Consider the following 21,865-nt stretch of genomic DNA (forward strand, 5'->3'; position numbering starts at 1 on the left):
TTTACAGCTGGATCTTATGGTGACATCTTCTCCACTGAGGGTCCCTCCTTTCAGATAAGTTTGTGTGTCAAGTTAACATGAGACTAACCAGCACACATATTATACTTGAAGATGCAGAATGAAAATTGAATTGAATGAAAATTGAATTGAAAGATTTGAAGTCTTACGGCTTCAAATCTCTTCAGAGGTGACACTGTGTTTAAGACATCTGTGTTGAAAACAGTTCCATTTTTATCTCAGAAAAAACCTACCAATGATCCTAGCAATCAAAAACAAGTGGGGGGATATTCTTAGACAAAAGCTTATATCCCAAGGGGCTTTCCATTGGAGAGTCACTTGAAGCCAAATTTGACAGCTCTGGTAAGTAGTGAACTACTGTGCAGAATCTCAGGAGTTGGTTAAGAACAACATGCTCGCTGGGATTTCCAAGTTTGGTGTTGTTTCCTTCAGCTGAAGGAGGAGTGCTTAGCTACTTGGCAGTTGGCAAAGAGAGAGATTTGGATGAATCTCCTGAAAATAAGGAACTGGCTCATAACTACTGGTTGGGGGAAGCCACAATACATGTATAATAGAATCCTTTGTTCTTTCTATGAATTACTATCTGGCAGCTTAGATGGAGAGGCAAACTCAAGCATGCACCTCCTGAAGTGGTTTAGTCTTTCATTTTACCATTCTATAAATATTCTTGAAGCACCTGTCAAACAGCTGGCACTGTGTAGAACTCAAAACTTAGTAAAGGACTTACGACTTTTGTTGGCTAACAGGCTCCAAGAAGGAAAGAGAGTAGTAAAAGAGCCCAGTCCTCAGTGGGTAATCCCTAGACGTCAGACAGTGTAGGATTTTTCACGGTTAATATTAGGTGATACAATGTGTTCATAAAATCGACCTGCAGAGCATGTTCTGGTTGAGTTTTGTCAATTTGGCACAAACCTAGAAATATCTGGGAAGAGGGAATCTTAATCAAGAAAATATCTCCATAACACAAGTCTACAGGACATTTTCTTGATTAATGATTCATAGGAGATGCCCCAGTTTCCTGTAGGCAGTGCCATCCCCAGGCTGATGGTCCTGGATCATATAAAAAAGCAGGCTTAACAAGCCACATAGAGCAAGCCAGTAAGCAGCCCTCCTCCATGGCTTGTACTTCCGTTCCAGCCTCCAGGTTCCTGCCTTGAATTTTTGCCCTGATTTCTTATAGTGATGCAGTGTGACCTGAGAGTTGCAAGACGAAATAAACAATTTTCTCCCCTGGTTGCTTTTCATCATAATGTTTTATCAGAGCAATGGAAAGCCTACTAAGACAGAACATAGCTGTTAAGTATTGTCTGAGCAAGACAATAGGACTCAGAAACAGCAAGGTGATGCCAAGCCCCACAGAGAGAGCAGGTGTGTCTCAAAAGCTATTCTCCAAGAATTAACAAAAATATCGTAATTAAAATTGTTTTTTTGTTTTTACGAGACAGAGTTTCTCCGTATTGTTTTGGAGGCTATCGGTCCAGCCCGGCCTCGAACTCACAGAGATCCGCCTGCCTCTGCCTCCCGAGTGCTGGGATTAAAGGCGTGCGCCACCAACACCTGGTTTAAAATTATTAAATAAAAAAAAAAAAACAGAAGGAAAAACAAGTAACTATTGAATGAACATTTACAAGTTAAAACAAAAGCTATTTTTGACCACACATTAAGAAACGCAATGACCTCAGTGAGGCAGGCACAGAGGTCACAGTACGCTGTCCAGAGAACCCTCTGATGAAGCCAGCACAGAGCATGAGCAGCTTACAGGAAGCATTTCCAAGAACACATCTCCAGCCCTTACCCCACGTATTCATAACAGGAATTTCTTAGACTGAGAGCCATACAGCCGAATTTCAAAATATCTTTTCAGTTAATTCTCTAAGCCCTTCCTCGAGTCTGCTACTTCTACTGTAAGGTTCCAAAACATTGACAAATGCAACAAATACAGTCCTTTTGCTTTTTCTGCACCCCCCCCCCCAATTTCAAGTAACCTAGGATTCCCGGTCACTCTGAGAGTATATGCAGCAGGGTCCCACCCAGGCCGGCTGTGCACTCAACAAAGTGCTGCCTTACCCAGGAGGGAGGCTTCCCGCTGTTCTCTTTGCAGCAGACACGCCTTTGTCATTGACACAGAGGTGCTCTGTGCAGAAAAGCCTGCAGAGTTCAGAGGAATGGATTCATTTTCAAGCCACCCCTCTCCAAACACTGATAAAATTTCCATAACCTTTGTGTCAGCATAGCCTGTACAGAAGGTGCCAACAGTTATGTCAACTCTGTTTGGAACAGAGGATGGAATTCATATTCAACTAAGTTATAAAGTCAAGGAAGCTCACCTATAGTTTTTGAAACTCACAACTTAAAAGTCCTATCAGAACATATCCATGAGAATGCCTTAGCATTCAGCTTTTTTCAGAATATTGTTTTCACATCAAGGAAATCCAGCAAGCAGCCCCTAAGATTTCTGTTTTTGTTGCCACAGGACAAATCTAACAGGGATTCAATTCTGCTCCTCGTGTTACCTCTGACTATCCCTGCATCCTTCCTGGAGGATCTGCTTATCTAAACACCAATCTACTGGCAGGAACAACAAATCTTGATTCAAACTGCCTCTGTCCGGAAGAAGACGCCCAAAGAATGCAGCGTTCTTTGAATGCTTGACATATATTTCAAAACCCAGGAATCCTTCAACGTGTTGTTTACTTTCTTGGTACCTTCTCTTTTGAATTATGACTATTTTTTTATTCAAGATTCCAGTAAAAAGCAATTTGCACCTGCTTACTATGTCTCTGAAATGAGAGGATGTGGGAATTAAGGGTCTGTAGCAGACTTTTGCTTTTGGACCACCAACCACTTCTCAAATCATGACATGGAGACTTAATATTAGTTATAAATGCTCGGCCTTATCTTATGCTTGTTCCTTTTTTTGTTTTCATTATTTTTTAATTACTTTTTTTTAGAAAAGAGCTTGCTTCACATGTCAACCCCAGCTTCCTCTTCCTCCCCTCCTCCTGCACCCCCCACCATCCCCCCTAGCCTCCCACCCTATCCCCACTCCCATCCTTTTCTCCTCTATTCTTACCCTGGCTCAACTTTCCTGCTCTCCCAGGTCCTCCTCTCCCCTACTCTTTTCTCCCTCTCTTTCTCCCATCTCCTTCTGCCCTCCCCTTCCCTCCCCCACAATCCAATTAGGAGATCACATCCCCTAACCCTTCTAAATGGGGTTACCATGCATATCTCTCTTAGGGTCCTCCCTACACCCCAGACTCTCTGGCGGTGGGATTGTGGGCTGGCATTCCCCTGATTGATGTCTGATATCCATATATGAGTGAGTACATACCATACTTGTCTTTTTGTGACTGGGTTACCTCACTCAGGATGGTTTCTTCTAGTGCCATCCACTTGCTTGCAAATTTCAAGATTCCATTTTTTTTCTGCTGAGTAGTACTCCATTGTGTAAATGTACTGCATTTTCTTTATTCACTCTTCAGTTGAGGAGCATCTAGGTTCTTTACAGGTTCTGGCTATTACAAGTAATGCTGCTATGAACATAGTTGAGCAGATGTTCTTATTGTATGAGGGTACATCTTTTGGGTATATACCTAAGAGTGGAATTGCTGGATCTTATGGTAGTTCTTATAACTTAACCTGTTTCTCTTCATCTATGATTGTCTCAAGGCTTTTTACTTTTTTTTTCTTTCTGTATATCTTGCTTTCATGAAGTTCTTATCTGGCTGCCTGCCAGTTGCCTGAATTCTTGCCCTAGATGTGCCCCTCTCTTTCTCCCTTGCTCTCCCCTCATTCTTCCCTTTCCTCTTGTTTCCTCTTATTTATTCTTTCTGCCCACCAGCCCCACCCAGCCCTCTCCTGCCTAGCTATTGGCTGTTCAGCTTTTTATTAGACCAATCAGATGTTTTTGGCATCCAAGGTGAAACAAATGCAGCACATCTTTACATACTCACACACAAATGCAGCATAAATAAATGTAGCACACCTTTACAAAGCTAAAGTAATGTTCCTCAGCATAAATAAATGTAGCATATATTTGCCCAGTTAAAATAATATTCCATAACAGGGGTCTCCAATATTACTAAAATTAATGACTCCATAAAACTTCATTAGAGGTCCTTAACATGAGGAATATTTGCATTCTGTGAACTAGATATGCAGTATGAAGTAAAATAGGGGGGAAATTGTTGGACTCTGCAGGAGGAGGTAACTCCAAGAGACTTGGATTTATTGTCGGCAAGGTACAGATGTCCATGCAGCTGGACTCTGCTCTTGTGGGTTTATGGGGAATAACGAGCCCCTTGAGCAGTGACACTTTGAGCTGTATGCATTTATTGGTTAACAAACATTTTGAATCCAATGCCTCATTTGGTTCTCGCACTGATCATGAGAGATAAGCAAGAAATGATTACTGAAATCTACTTGCAAAGAAACGAGCGGACATGAGATTCAGAGATGCGGTTGGTTGCCACCAAACATCCATGGCCTTGTACGACTCCCTCATTTTCAGCCCGTGTACTTTTAGAAGATATGGCAACACTCTCCATCACTGTGAGGATGAGGCATGTGAATAAGAGCATTGAACTCTAGGTCTCACAAACTACAACAGGGATGTAGATTCGGTTGGAGCTTCAAGAAGACTGATGTTGGCTGGTGGGATGAGATGTACACTTTCTCTGTTACCTTCATGCAGTGCCTTAGAACGAAGCAAACAGTAGGGAACAGAACGATGAGAAAGAAAGCCTTGTTCCAGGTGCAATCACTGTCCCTCCAGCCTAGGGAGCAGTGGCTTTTCTTTTTAATCACGAATTGACATGAGCTGCTGTTGGTACCTACAAGATAATTCAAGAAGCTTGTGGTGCTTATGGCCCATAACTTCCCTTTTCATGTGAGTGGCAGCTTTCTCCCATCCACTTGGCAACAGCTTTCTGTATCCGTGTGCCTTATCAACCAGAAACTTTCCTCCTTATTCAGAGAGAGAAGCCAAAGGATGGAAATGTAGCCAACCCCTGTTTTCACATCTGAAAGTTCCCAGCTGTTAATCAGCCAGTAGACTGTACACTCCTGGCTCAAGTGAGCTCTCCTTTCCTCATCCAACCCACAGTGGCCAGAGCTTGGGTAAAGGTGAAGTCAGGTGGGTGATACGGTACAGGATATGGACACAGAGGTGAGTGAGTGAAAAAAAATGAAGACTTGGTGAACTGTTCTACTGCATTTGTGAGTCTCAGACGCCTAAAAACTCCTGGAAAGAAAAAGATAGTATAGCTTCTCATTTGAATTGTGTGATCTTTTAAATCCTTTTGAGTACTGTGCCATTTCTTTGATTAACTCATGGGATTTTTTTTTTTTTGCTGAATTAAAAAAAATTGCCTCAAGTCATACCAGTAAGTTGTTCTGAGTTAATGGAGAAAAATAAATAAATAAATACATCTCTTAAGGAATAAGCAATCTATTCACACCAAGTGAAAACCAAATAACGTCATGGAACTTCTTGGTGTAAAATTTTTGCAATAACAACAGAAACTCTGTGATGGAAAACTGAGGTCCAGGGAAATACAGCCAAATGGAAACGCAAAAGGCCTCTTAGGGTAAGTTTAAGGAGATTTATTCCTACCTAGAACAGCTCTGTCATGTCTTTATCCCATTTAAAGATGAGCTGTTTTCTAATTTTATTTATATTTGGTGAATAACTTTATGCTATTTTGTTTAATAGAGCCATAAGATGAGCAATTTATTCCTCCTTTTATTTTTATGTAGGTAAATAGCATTATAATAAAAATAAGTAAATACTATGGACCATAAGAAAATAAATTTTTCCTTTAAAGGTGGTTAGTCAGTGTCTTAACTTGAAAGCCAAAATAGAATACTGTGTATGCCTTGCACTCTTGCTTATGATCTTCACTCTAGAATACCTATCTTTAAAAAGAATAATGCACTTTGTTAAATTTTAACTGACATGCAAAAATATACATATTTAATACATACAATTCAGTGAGTTTATGTATTAAATATTATTTATTGAAAAGCTAGTGTATAATTACACCATAAACATCCATCTCCTGTACAAGTTCCTTCCTATATGCGACTTCCACGTGTGCAGTAGTTACATTTAACATATGCTCTACTCTTTTAGCAAATTTTAAGTATACAACATTGTTAATCTAGGCAGCATGCTGTACCTTGCATCTTTAAGGCTTTCATTCTGTATAACAAAGCCTCATACCCCTTGACCACTATGCCTAGATTTCCCTCTCTTCCCAGCCACTACTCACCACCATTGACCGTCTGCTTCAAGAAGTTTGACTCTTTTAGACTTGCCATGTAAGTAACATTATGTTGTGTTTGTCCTTCTGTGTCTGTATGGCTTCACTTAGCATGTCCACCAGGTACATTTATGTTGTCACAAATGGCATTTTTCTCCTTTTAAAAAGAATAACATTCTCTATATGCATATGTCATGTATGTATGTACATACCACTTTGGACATTTGGGTGCTTCGTTATCTTGACTATCCTGAGTGGTGTTGCAATGGCCATGGGAGTACAAATGTCTTTTCAAGATCCTGATTCCAAATCCTTTGGATGGGTGCCCAGAAGTGTGATTCCCTAATCATGCGGCAGTTCTATTTTAATTTCCTGAGGAAACTTTATATGGTTTTAGCAATTTGTTCTCCCAATGATAACATACAAAGGTTCATTTTTCTGTGTGTATTTTCAAGCATTCATCTTTGAAAAATAAAAATATAACAATTATAGTACAAAGTTTAAGGCAGTCGTTCCTTGTGGTTGAGCACGTCTTCAAATACCTCTTCATTTAACCATTTGCATGTCTAGATTTTCTAGAGAAATGTCTGATCATTCCTTTACCTCTTTTAAAATTATAATATTCATTGGCTTTTTCCTATGGAGAAGAGAGATTCCGTACGTATTTATCACATCTGTGGTTTATGGATATGGCCTCCCTTTTTTGTATGATGCATTTTCTTTTAATTGGTTGCTTTCTTTGATGCACAGAAGCATTTTGGTATAATTTAACTTGTTCATTTTTGTCACCTTGGTTTTTTTTCTGCTGTATTCCAGAAACCACTACCATATCCAATATCCAGAAGCTTCCCCTACTTTGAACTCCCAGGAGTCCTGTGTAATCAGGCATTACTTAACTGTTTAATCCCTTCGAGTTAAATTTTTTTTTTGTTTGTTTATTTTTGTTTTTGTTTTTGTTTTTTACGAGACAGGGTTTCTCTGTATTGTTTTGGAGGCTGTCAGCCTGGCCTCGAACTCACAGAGATCCGCCTGCCTCTGCCTCCCGAGTGCTGGGATTAAAGGCGTGTGCCACCACCACCCGGCTCGAGTTGATTCTTATGTAGAGTGAGGTCCACCTTCATTCTTTCACATGTGCCTAACTTACTTTCCCCAAATCCTTGCTGATGAGACATTGTTTATCCCTATCACCCTTGTCAAAGACTAGTTCATTGTATATTTGCAGACCTACTTCTCTCTATTTTATTCTAATGTCTTCCATGTCTGTTTTTATTCCAGCACCATAACTGTTTTGATTAGCATAACTTTGTAATATATTTTAAATATATGTTTTTATTTAAATTAGAAACATGCATGTTTCACATGTCAATCCCAGCTCCCTTTCCCACCCCTCCTCCTTTGTCCCTCCACTAGCTCCCCTCTAGTCCCCCAGGCAATCCCCACACCATTCCCCAGGGAGAGTGAGGCTCTCCAAGGGGAGATCTCCAGAGTCTGTCATTTCATCCAGTGCAGGACCTAAGCCCTTCCCCATGTGTCCAGACTAAGAGAGCATCCCTCCATGTGGAGTGGGCTCCCAAAAATCATTCATACACCATGGTAAACACTGATCTACTACCCAAGGCCCCAGAGATTGCTGAGGCCTCCTCACTGACACTACATTCAGGGAGTCTGGATCAGTCCCCTGCTGGCCTCTCAGCCATCAGTCTGGGGTTCAAGAGCTCCCCCTCCTCCAGTCAGCTGTCTTTGTAGGTTACACTAGCATGGTCTTGACCCCTTTGATCATCACTCTTCCATCTCTGTCACTGGGTTCCAGGAGTTCAGTTCAGTGTTTAGCTGTGGGTATCTGCCCCTGTTTCCATCCGTCACTGGATGAAGATTCTAGGATGGCATATAAGGTAGTCATCAACCTTATCATCAAGGAGGGGCCATTAATGTAGTCTCTCCACTATTGCATAGTTTGCCAGTTGGTGTTATCCTTGTAGATCTCTGGAAATCTCACTAGTGTCAGCTCTCTCCTCAAACCTATAATGACTCCATCTATTATGGTATCTCTCATCCTGGTCTCCTCTATTCTTACCTCAACTCAACCTTCCTGCTTCCCCCATGTATTCTTCTCCCCCTTTCTTTTTCCTGGTTCCCTTCCCCCCCCCCATGTTCCCAATCTGCTCAGGAGATCTGCCTCATTCCACTTCTCTGGGGTATCATGCATATATCTCTTGGGAACCTACCTGTTTCCCAGACTCACTGGCACTGGGATTGTAGGATGGGACTCCCCTGATCCATGTCTAAAATCCATATATGAGTGAGTACATACCATGTTTGTCTTTTTGTGTCTGGGTTACTTCACTCAGGATGGTTTCTTCTAGTGCCATTCCTTTGCCTGCCAATTTCAAGATTCCATTGTTTTTTTCCCGCTGAGTAGTACCCCATTGGGTAAATGTACCACATTTTCTCTATTCACTCTTCAGTTGTGGAACATCTAGGTTGCTTCCAGAATCTAGCTATTACAAATAATGCTGCTATGAACATAGTAGAACAGACATCCTTGTTGTATGAATGTGCATGTTTTGGGTATATGCCTAAGAATGGAATTGCTGGGTCTTTTGGTAGACTGAGTCCCATTTTCCTGAGGAATCTCCATACTGATTTCTAAAGTGGCTGTACAAGTTTGCACTCCCACCAGTAATGGACGAGTGTTTCCCTTTCTCCACATCCTCTCCAGCATAAACTGTCATTGGTGTTTTTGATTTTAGCCATTCTGACAGGAGTGAGATTGTATCTCAGAGTTGTTTTGATTTGCATTTCCTGGATGACTAAGGATGTTGAGCACTTTCTCAAGTGTCTCTCAGCCATTTTAGACTCCTCTATTGAGAATTCTCTATTTAGTTCAGTCCCCCACTTTTTAATTGGGTCCTTTGGTGTTTTGGAAAGTAGCTTCTTGAGTTCTTTGTAAATTTTGGAGATCAGCCCTCTGTCAAATGTGGGGTTAGTGAGTATCTTTTCCCAATCTGTGGGCTGCCTTTTTGTCTTGCTGACTGTGTCCTTTGCCTTACAGCAGCTTCTCGGTTTCAGGAGGTCCCATTTATTGTCAATCTCAGTGTTTGTGCTACTGGTGTTATGTTCAGGAAGCCGTCTCCTCTACCAATTCATTGAAGGGTACCTCTCACTTTCTCTTCTACATGCCAATATCCAGTTATGCCAGCACCATTTGTTGAAGATGCTATCTTTTTTCCATTGTATAATTTTAGCTTCTTTATCGAAAAATCAGGTGTTCATAGGCTTGTGGATTAATCCCAGGGTGTCCGATTTGATTCCATTAGTCTACCTGTCTATTTTTGTGCCAATACCAAGCTGTTTTCAGGACTATAGCTCTATAACAGAGCTTGAAGTCAGGGATGGTGATGCCTCCAGACATTGTTTTGTTGAGCAGGATTGTCTTGGCTATCCTGGGTCTTTTCTTTTTCCATATAAAGTTGAGAGTTGCTCTTTCAAGGTCTGTAAGCAATTGTGCTGGGATTTTGATGGGGATTGCATTGAGTCTGCAGATTGCTTTTGGCAGGATTGCCATTTTTACTACACTGATGCTACCTATCCAAGAGCATGGGAGATCTTTCCATTTTCTTGTGTCTTCTTTTGTAATATATTTTTAAGTCACAAACCATAAAGTAGAACTTTATTCAAGGTCTTTTGTGACTCATTGTATGTTTTAGATTAAATTTTCTATTTCAGTGAAAATTTTCACAGGGAATTTGATAGGGATAGTCTGAATATTAGCATGGATACCTTTGTATTTGGTCTTCTCAGTCTCATAACATAGGCCATTCCCATTTATTTGTGTTTATTTTCCTCATCAGTATCATCAAATTTATAATATGTAATCCTTGAATAATTTTGATATTTCACAGCCTTAATTTTAAGTGAGCTTTTTAAAAATCCTCTTTAGCTATTTCATTGTTAGTTTATATCATCTGATTTTTAATTAAATGTGTTTATTTAACTCTTTTATTTTTTTACTCATGATGTCTTGAAATCTGCAGAATTAATTTTGCTTTTTCCTTTTCATGCTTGGGTATGTTTTCTTTTCTTTCCTAATGACTCTAGCTCCAGTAAACATCTGAATAGATGGTGAGAATGTATATGTTTGACTTCTTTCTGATCTTAGAGGAAATTCTTTCCACTTTTCACCTCTTAGTGATGCTAGCTTAGTGGCCTTTACCATAGTAAGGTTATTTCCTTCTGTGCTTAACTTGGATTCGATGAATTCTGGGAAGCATCGCATGAGCACCCAAGAACCTGTAGCCTGTGACCACTGGCTATGGTGTCCTGCAAATGCTTTTTTAAAGATTTTATTTGTTTATTTTATGGATGAGTGCTCTATCTTCATGTGTGCCTTTATGCCAGAAGAGGGCATCAGATCCCACTATAGATGGTTGTGAGCCACCATGTGCTTGCTGGGAATTGAACTCAGGACCTCTGGAAGAACAGCCAGTACTCTTAACCTCTGAGCCATCTCTCCAGCCCCCCTTTTACACACATGCTCTATTGTGTTACTCATGACTGCTGCTTCCACGCTGACTTTCTGTTTGCTCTATCTGTTATTGCAAGCGGAATAATAGAGTCTCATGCTACACTTTTATTAATGTTTAGTGTCCATTATTTAATATCCATTATCGTTTATTTATGTGCTCCTACAATGGGTACATACATATTTATGATTGTTATAATTCCTCTTGAACAGACACTTTCATTACTATGTAATTAAATTCTTTATCTCTTGTGACAGCTTTTGACTTGAAGTCTTTGATGTTTGATTTAAGAATGGCTTCATCTCTCTTGCTTACCATTTGTGTGTAATATCTTTTACTATTCAAATTTCAGGCTATGCATGTTCATAAACCAAAAACATTCATATTATTTACTTTCTTTAGCAATCTGTCTGACTTTAAAGTAACTTTTCCATTTACTTACTTGATTGCCATATGATGGGCTTTGGGAGAAATAATTGCATTCTGCATGCTCTGGCCTGACCAATAGATTTGTGAATTCATAATACAATTGCATTATCACGAGGAGGTGATATATGAACTCTTTCTTGTGTTCTTCTAGCAAATACTGTATGCACTATATTCTGGAGTAAAGAGAAGCAATTTTGAATGAGATCACTATCTTTATACTGAAAAAGTCTAGTGCTGTTGTTGAGGGGGGAGGGGTCATCAAAGCTGAGTTTAAAATTTGTCTTCTCCGCCCCCAGCTCTATCCTCACCACATTTTCTGATGGTCACCCACACACCAACTTTGTTCTGCCACCATTAGTCCTATTATTGTATTTCTTGACATCTTTGAGTCTTTGCACACCCTGTTTCCTTTTCTTTCCATGGATCCTTTATTCTTGCTGATAGCAACTAATTAAAACACTCATTGTTCTCCACTTGCTCACTCAGTTTCTATTAAAGATCAACTCAACCATCGTCACAGAATCTATTTGTAGTAGATGATGATTGACATAGAGACCCACAACTGGCCAAAGTAGAGACACCAAGCAACTGTGGAATGTGTGGAATGCTCAGCCCTAAATGAGACATCTGTTTCATACTCCTCCTCCCAAGGCTCAAGGATCATTTAGGAATAGGGGACACACTGAGTATAAGAGGCAGAGGAGGTAGAAGAATACAAGGTCTTCCAGACACATCAGGGCAGCTGCACATATGAATTCACAGAGGCTGTGGAAGCATGTACAAGACCTGTGCTAATTAAAGCCAGAACAAATCCCAACATGGAGAAGGGAGGCAGGCAGGAAGTGTCACCACTATGTAAGAAGCAACCAACAGGTAATAGCTGCAGAGAAAAAGAGACTCTGTAATAGTGCAGTCTCTGATAAGTCCAATATGCCCCAGTGGAAGGCCACACATCCAAGAATATATGGTCAGCAAAAAATGACTATGGCTTCTTTTAAAAAGGCAATTTAATGGCAATCTTGCCAAAAGCTGTCTACAGATTCAATGCAATCCCTATCAAAATTCCATCACAATTCTTCAAGGACCTGGAAAGAACATTCATCAACTTTATATGGAAAAACAAAAGGCCCAGGATAGCTAAAACATCCCTATACAATAAAGGAACTTCAGGAGGCATCACCATACCTGACTTCAAGCTATATTATAGAGCTATAGTCCTGAAAACAGCTTGGTATTGGCACAAAAATAGGCAGGTAGACCAATGGAACCGAATCGAAAGCTCTAATTTTAACTCACACACCTATGAACACTTGATTTTTGACAAAGAAGCTAAAACTGTACAATGGAAAAAAGAAAGCATCTTCAACAAATGGTGCTGGCATAACTGGATACTGGTATGCAGAAGACTGCAGATAGATCCATGTTTATCGCCTTGTACAAAACTTAAGTCCAAATGGATCAAAGATCTCAACATAAATCCAGCCACACTGAAACTTTTAGAAGAGAAAGTGGGAGATACTCTTCAACGAGTTGGTACAGGAGACCACTTCCTAAACATAACACCAGTGGCACAGGCACTGAGATCGACAATTAACAAATGGGACCTTCTGAAACTAAAAAGCTTCTGTAAGGCAAAGGACACAGTCAAAAAGACAAAAAGGCAGGCCACAGAATGGGAAAAGATATTCACTAACCCTACGTCTGACAGAGGGCTAATCTCCAAAATTTACAAAGAACTCAAGAAACAAGTCTCCAAAACACCAAAGGATCCAATTAAAAGGTGGGGTACAGAGCTAAATAGAGAATTCTCAGTAGAGGAGGCTAAAATGGCCAAGAGACACGTAAGAAAGTGCTCAACATCCTTAGCCATCAGGGAAATGCAAATCAAAACAACTCTGAGATACCATCTTACTCCTGTCAGAATGGCTAAAATCAAAAACACCGAAGACAATTTATGCTGGAGAGGCTGTGGAGAGAGAGGAACACTCCTCCACTGCTGGTGGGAGTGCCGACTCATACAGCCTCTTTGGAAATCAGTATGGAGATTCCTCACGAAAATGGGAATTAATATACCACTAGACCCAGCAATTCCACTCTTAGGCATATATCCAAATGAGGCAAGTTCATACAACAAGGGCATCTGTTCCACTATGTTCATAGCAGCATTATTTGTAATAGCCAGAACCTGGAAGCAACCTAGATGCCCCTCAACTGAAGAGTGGATAGAGAAAATGTGGTACATTTACACAATGGAGTATTACTCAGCAGAAAAAAACAAGGGAATCTTGAAATTCGCAGGGAAATGGATAGCACTGGAAGAAACCATCCTAAGTGAGGTAACCCAGTCGCAAAAAGACAAACATGGTATGTACTCACTCATATATGGATTTTAAACATGGATCAGGATAGTGCCAGTCTGCACTTCCACTGATAGAGAGTCTGGGAAACAGGAAAGAACCTCAAAGATAGGCATATATGCATAGTACCCAAGAGAAGAGGATGGAGATAAGATCCCCTGAATGGATGGGGAACACGGCGAGGGGTGGGGGGTAGTGGGACCTGGGAAGAAGAGAGGGGGTTAAGAGGAAGAGAGTAGGTCATGGGGGAACAGGAAGTTGAGGGGGTGGGGGTAGAATAGGGGGAAGAGGGAATCATAGGATCGAATACAGATCAGGCACCAGAGCGACCTCGAGGGATCTAAAGGGATAACACCAACTGGCAAGCTAAGCAATAGTGGAGAGACCACCTCGAATGCCCATTCCTGATAATGAACTTGATGTCTATAACCATCCGGGAGCCTTCATCCTGTGACTGATGGAAGCAGAGGCAAACACACAATTAATCACTGAACTGAACCCAAGGAACCCAGTGACAGAGAGAGAGGAGTGATGAGCAAATTGGCAAAGAATAAGCTGGCAAAACCAGCAGAGACAGCTGATCTGAACAGGGGAGAGCTCTTGGACCCCAGACTGACAGTGGGGAGGCCAGCATGGGACTGATCTGGACCCCCCCAAATGTGAGTGTCAGCGAGAAGGCCTGGGCAACCTATGGGGCCCTGAGCTGTGGATCAGTGTCTATCCCTGGTATACAAACAGTCTTCGTGTGCCTATAGCACAAAGAGGGATGCTCTCTCAGCCTGGACTCTTAGGGGAGTGCCTGGACCCTACCCAGAGTAAAATGACAGACTCTAGATATCCCCTATGTGGAAGGATTTGGCAATAGGGGGGAGGGTGGGGGGGAAGGGGAGTGCGGGAGGAGGGGAGGGAGGGGGAACTGGGATTGACATGGAAAACAAGCTATTTAAAATTAAAATAAAAAATGATTAAAAAAAGGCAATTTAAAAGTAGAGAGGACACAAAGGAGGGTGGATAAAGAAGGAGGGATGTTTCTAATGGGAGTTGCAGTGAGAGGGAACATGGTCAAAACAATACAAAGTTCTCAAATAAGTAGGAAGAGGAATTACCTGTTTGATGGACTGCCATTAATAACGAGTCTTCACAGCTTCATATTTTATTATTTCTCTCAGTATCTTCCGTAAATTATGAAATGTATGAGAACCGGGAGCTGGTACAGTTTGGTCTTTTGCTCTGCCACCCAGCACCTTGTCCGTCTCCCGTCAGAAATCAATTGATTATTGACTCTTTACACCCTTCTCATTTTGCACATACATGAAAGTACAAAAAAGGAGCGTGACAAGGTTTTCAAAGTCTCGAGGTTCTTTTATGGTCTTTTCATAGTAGGGGTTGTCAAGAAGTCTCTTTGTGGGAGTAAAGATACCACACAGGAGTGGAGAATGAGGTGGAGTGTGGAGACAGGTAGGAAGGCTAGTGGGAACTGGGTTGGGACTAATAAGTCTGATAGGCTATTTAATGCTGCCAAATCAGTGTGCACAGACTGCTCAATCGGGACTGACAAGACTTTTGAGAAAGAATTAACTTCAAGGCAGAAAAAACAAGTTTCAGTCTATGTCCAGCCTTCTATGTGGGCCTGGAATAGGCACACTTTCTTTCTGGACAACAGATTATAGTAAGAGAGTAAAACCAACAAAAAATAGCAGTAAACACTCAAATGTTTATTAAACCCTTACTATGTCCTAGGTAAAAGCTTTATGTTTTATAAACAAAATATCTACCTGCAAAGTGTTGAAATAATTTGGCAAAGCCACAGAGCTACTGAGCTGTGGAGCCAGGACCTTCACTAACAGGGCTTCTTATACTTATAATATTCTGGTGGAAATTTTTCACATAATATCTGCTCTATATGTGTATGTAATATTTGCACAAATCAAGCATGTATTGATAATATAATAAATAACAAAATAATTCAAAATAACTATATAATTTTATCATTTATTAGAGATCCAAGCAAATTTTCACACTTTGGTGAGATGGATGTGCTTGGTAATTTTCACATAAAAAATTAATTCTTAGCAAGGCAGTGGTGTGACATGCCTTTAATCCCAACACCTGGGAGGCAGAGGCAAGCAGATCTCTGTGGGTTCCAGGAAAGCTGTAGCTACACATAGAAAACTGGTCTTGAAAAAGAAACAAAACAAACAAAAATTAATTCTTTACCTGAATATGTGATACTGTGTGGCACATAACTTAAAAATTTTCAGAGCTGACCTATATTTTGACTTTCTAAATTGTGATTATAAGAACGTCACTTTGCATAAACAGTCTATGTCAAACCACATATTTAAGACCATTTTAGGAATTATTAAAAATGATGTCCTAATCCCACACCAAAATTCATGTAATCTTTTAATGAAACTCAAGTTAACAATTCAAACAACATAATACAAATAACACATCATTTGATGCACACATGCTGAGAAATGACAATAAGAAAGCATGAAGTTCTTGTTTTCCATAATTAAAGCATCGTGTTTCTTTAAGAACAGACAGTGTTCTATGTACATTAACAACACTGCAGTTTACAACACTAATAGTCTCAAATCTGAGCTGAGCTGCTTCAGGCAAAGTTCACTGGCGCTGGGTGGTCTGACAGCACACAGTACAAAGAGCACACCAAGTGTGTTCAGAACCAGGGCCACAGTAAAGTCGAGAAATGCAGTGCGGATGGGCACTCCACATTGGAGTCATCACATGCTTGATTTCCAATTAATCCTTAGTCATTGTGTGATCAGAAACCTTTCACTGTTGCCAAACTTCTGTGATCATCACAGTCAGTGACATAATCACACACAGGATCGTGACTCACAGTTTAAAGAGCTGGCCCTTAGAATAATAGACCAGACTTAGCTATAAAAACTTTCAAGGGATTTCTGTCACAATGGATTAGCATCTGTTATTATGTCAATATATATAAGCAAATCAACTTAAAATCAGAAAATGTATATTTTGGTTCACAGTTTCTGTCCACTGTCTGTTAGTATCATTGTTTAGGGGCCTGAGGCAAAAACGTGACGGGATACGTGTCAACAAAGCCACTACGTCATGGAAAGGCAAGATGTATTCAGGGTCCCAATGTTCCTTTTTAAAAAAGCACACCTCAGTTTTCTAGCTGCCATTCGACCCCAACTCCTAGAGATTCCAAAACTAGCCAATGGCACTATCAGCAGGGACCAAGCTTTCAAGACATGACAACTCTTATAAAAGAAAAACAGTTAATTGGGGAGGCCTACATTTTCAGAGGTTTAGTCCATTGTCATTATGGTGGAATGCGGTGGCATGCAGGCATACACGGTCCTGGAAAAGTAGCCAAGTGTCCTACATCTTGACTTGCAGACAAGGGGACATAGTCTGAGCCACTGGATGTGCCTTAAGCATATGTGAGACCGCATAGTGACACACTTCCTCCAAACAAAGCCATACCCCCTCCAACAAAGCCAAACCTCCTAATAGTGCCACTCCCTTTGGAAGCCATTTTCTTTCAAATCACCACAGGGACATTTACAATCCAAACAATAGCACCCAATAAACACTGCAATCCTAGAATTTATTATAGAATGATGCTGTCTTTATCTCTTCCAAATACAGAGATTTTCCCATTCAGGAGGCCATATCCACACACACAAATACAAGAGTCACCTGAGATTCTCAATGGGCTGTGATGGAAAACTTACTTTAAAAAAATAGCTTAAACATGCAAAAGTCTTAACCTGCTGAATGTGGTATTTCATCACTTTCTCATGTTTAGTTGCTATTAATCATGTCAGCAACTTAACCAAGTGGTTTCATGTGTTATCTTATTCACTCAGCACAGCTGCCTGAGTTAGGCAGGGCTGTGCAAAGCACATGGCAATAATTAATGATGTTGGTGTCCACATTCCAAATGCCCTCCTTTGCCATTTTCCAGTCTCTACAGTATGACTTGGCCACAGACAGAGGTGAATTTATGTGAATCACTGGATGATAAAGACCCTGACTCCCTTTTCCCGGCTGCTTCAACACACACTAAATGTTCATAGCTAAGGGGTCCATGTGTCTCTCTTCTCTTCTGACTCTATGACTTCCAGGCTCCAGTTTCTGAAACATCTCCACCTGAAACTACTCCTTCTTCCAGAGGCAACTCTGATACCCAGAGAACTGGCTAAACATTACCTCCCGGGGGTCTGTGTAGATGCTTTGGAAGGGTTTGTCATTTGGACCAGTGTGTGGCATAACACAGATCACCCTCTCCAGGGTCAGTACAGACCCCATGAAGGGCCTTAGGAAGACAAAGTGTTGGAGAGATCCTAAATTCACCCTGCTTGACTGATGAGCCCTATCAACCTCCCCATTCACTTCACAGAGTCAGGAAGGAAAAAGAAAATAGTCCTGATTCTCAAGATGTCAGATCAAAATTAGAATTTCTGCCAGAGGTTCTCATCTTTAAACACCACCATCTTGCCTATGTAGGATGTTTACAGTAAATCATAGGACTTCTGCACCTCCATAATTATGTAACTCAATATGTTACTAATACTGTATATCTGTCTGTCTGTCTCTTGGTTCTAGAGAAGCTTGTCTAACACAGACATGCTACTAACTCTGGACAGCATGAACATGAATATGAAAGTTTTGGACACACCACCCAGCCTCTCCCAGACCCTCTTTGCTACCCCTCAGATTCATCCCAGTTGTCATCATTTGATTTTTGCCATCTCTTCTGTAAACTCCATCTCCTACAGAATAGACAGATAAACTAGGCTTGTTGGAGTCCTCTGCAGCTCTGGTGAAAGCTTGAGGTCTTGTGCTGTTTGAAATGTCCACGTGATTGTGCCCCTCGCAGAAAACCCTGCTTGCTGCCAGGGACTCTAAAAGGCAAATGTTCCTTAATGTCTTGCCCATTGTGTCTTTTCCTTCCTTCTATTTTGTTTGTGTTTCTTGGAGATGGAGAAGATAGTACGGGGAAGGTGGGGTGGGTGCCTGCCTCATTGTTGACCTTGCCATGCACTCACAAGGGGAAGAGAATTAAAGTGGTTAGGGACACTGAAAGCCCCGGGCTACCCCACCCTTTCCCACCTTCTCTTCCAGCTCCATTTCCAAATTACAGGGTGGTTTCCAGATAAATATCTTGATTGACTGGCATTTACCCAGGGTCCCACAGAGCCTTCTTTGGTACTTTCTCACAGATTTCTCAGGTACCAAAGTGCAGTTGCGACCTCTACTCCACAAAATCTCCTGCACAAGAAAGAAAAAGTCTTTCTGTGCTGTGTGAAACCATCTGCATGCATGTACCCACTGAGTAATTCATGAAGACATAGCATAAAACAAACAAGCAACAACAATTGCTGGGCTGGTGGCACATACCGTTAGTCCCAGCACTTGGAGGCCAAGGCAAGCAGATCTCTGTGAGTTTGAAGGCAGCCTGGTCTAGATAGTGACTCCAGGCCAGGCCAGCCAGGGCCACATAGTGAGAGCATGTCACTAGCCCTGAGACCAGGAGCTGTGTCTGTTTCACTGAATTTGGTCCTTACAACAGCTCTATGGGGGTAAGTTTCATTTTCATCGCCCCCTTTTGTATAATGAATCTAACTTGATGAAGGGCAGCAACTGGAAGGGTGAACTTTATGACTGACATGTAAAAAGTGAATATAGAAATGAAAGCCAGGCCAAGTCAGGAAGGCTCCTGCTCAGTCGAGAGTGAGCTCTCACCGCCCAGTCATCAGGACTCCCAGCTGGCAGATGGCAGTGAATGAAGATGGGCAAAGTTCAGGTCTTGGGTTTCTTCCTGGAGGTGAGTCAAGGGCCTATCTCCCGCTCTGCATCCACCGTCATGATGATCTGGAGTGTCCAGTGCTTCAGTGCCCATCATGTGAGCTCACTCATATTTGGTCATGTATAGAGCAGTAAGTGGGTCCCTTGCCATTTTCCAAGTCACTCATCCTCTTCCACATCATCAAAGTCATCACCGTTAAAATTATCCTTTTTGTCTGACAGGATACCCTCACCAAAGCATCCAAACTGAGCTTGAGTGCAGCCTACTTCAATCTGGACTGAACCTAACTTTTTTGTTTGTTTGTTTGTTTATTCTCAATATATGTTTTTATTTAAATTAGAAGTATGCATGCTTCACATGTCAATCCCAGTTCCCTCCCCCACCCCTCCTCCCTTGTCTCTCCACCAGCTGCCCCCCAAGAACTTCTCTCTCTCTCTTTCTCTCTCTCTCTCTCATGAGTGCGTGCATGTAAAAATATATATTTTGTTAATGAAAACCCTTTACTGTTTTTCTAAATGTGACATTAGATAAGCACCATGGCACAAAACCACAAAAGGACAGTCATCCCGGGTACAAATGAATTTTCAAACAGTTCCTGTGGCAAAGAATTGCAATAGACGTTTGTAACATTTCGGACTTCTTGAGTTGGTAGTTTGCCACACCAAACTTGAAAATGATCCACCTAATGTTCGTGCATCTCTAGCCGTGGTGATCCCCAAACTGCCTCTGCTTCCTGCTGTGACTGGGCTCTGCCTGAGCTATTGCTTCACACTGCTCTTCAAAGCTTATCTCGCCTTGCCCAAAGCACCAAGATTTGTGATATCATGCATCTACTTATTAAAATGCACAAATTGCTATTCAACTGAGTATTCTCACATTGGCAACGTCTTTACCACTAACATGCTTATTGTATCTTTGGAAAGCATTTGTTTTTTTTTGTTTATTTTTGCTTTTTTTAATTTTATTTTCCAGTTTAAATTAAGAAACAAGGTTGCTTCACAAGTCAGTTCCAGGTCCCTCTCCCATTCCCTTCCTTCCTCCCGAGCCCTCGCCTCCCCCCCCCGTTATCCCCTCATTTCCCCAGGGAGGGTGAGGCCCTCCATGGGGGTGTGCATAGTCTGTCATTTCATATAGGGCAGGGCCTAGACCCTTCCCCAAGAGTTCAGGGTGAGAGTGCACCTCACATTGTTCTATGGGAGTCCAAAGTCCGTGTGTATACTTGGGATGGGTACTGATCTGCTGCCCAAGGCTCAATAGATTCCCTAGGCCTCCTCATTGACGCCCAGATTCAGGGGGTCTTGATCAGTCCCATGCTGGATTCCCAGGCTGATGCCTGGGATTCAAGAGTTAACCTTTGTCTGGTCAGCTGTTTCTGGGGGTTAAACCAGCCCAGTCTTAATCCCTTTGATCATCAGTCCTCCCTCTCTGTTACTGGCTTTCTTGAGTTCAGCTCAGTACTTAACCAAGGGAGTCTGCCTCTTCTTCGATCAGCCACTAAATAAAGTTTCTGTTTCCCAGACTCTCTGGCCATAGGATTGTAGGCTGGCACTCCCCAGATCTATGTCTAAAATCCATATATGAGAGAGTACATGCCATGTTTCTCTTTTTGTGACTGGGTTACCTCACTCAGGATGGTTTCTTCTAGTGTCATCCATTTGCCTGCGAATCTCATGATTCCATTATTTTTTTCTGCTGAATAGTACTCCATTGTGTAGATGTACCACATTTTCTCTATCCACTCTTCAGGTGAGGGACATCTAGGTTGCTTCCAAGTTCTGGCAATTACAAATAAAGCTGCTATGAACATAGTGGAACAGACATCTTTGTTGTATGAATGGGCATCTTTTGGATATATGCCTAAGAGTGGAGTTGCTGGGTCTTGTGGTAGGTTTATTCCAATTTTTCTGAGGAATCTCCATACTGATTTCCAAAGTGGCTGAACCAGTTGGCACTCCCACCAGCAATGGAGGAGTGTCCCCCTTTCACCACATCCTCTCCAGCATAAATTGTCATTGGTGTTTTTGATTTTAGCCATTCTGACAGGAGTGAGATGGTATCTCAGAGTTGTTTTGATTTGCATTTCCCGGATGGCTAAGGATGTTGAGCACTTTCTCAAGTGCCTCTCAGCCATTTTAGACTCCTCTATTGAAAACTCTCTATTTAGTTCTGCAGCCCACTTTTTAATAGGGTCCTTTGGTGTTTTGGAGACTTGCTTCTTGAGTTCTTTGTAAATTTTGGAGATCAACCCTCTGTCAGATGTGGGATTAGTGAATATTTTTTCCCATTCTGTGGGCTGCCTTTTTGTCTTGCTGACTGTGTCCTTTGCTTTACAGAAGCTTCTCAGTTTCAGTAGGTCCCATTTATTAATTGTTGATCTCACTGTCTGTGCTACTGGTGTTATGTTCAGGAAGCTGTCTCCTGTACCAATTCGTTCAAGGGTACCACCCACTTTCTCTTCTAAGAGGT

Source organism: Mesocricetus auratus, unplaced genomic scaffold, assembly GCF_017639785.1.
Source record: "Mesocricetus auratus isolate SY011 unplaced genomic scaffold, BCM_Maur_2.0 Super-Scaffold_6730, whole genome shotgun sequence".
NCBI lineage: Eukaryota > Metazoa > Chordata > Mammalia > Rodentia > Cricetidae > Mesocricetus > Mesocricetus auratus.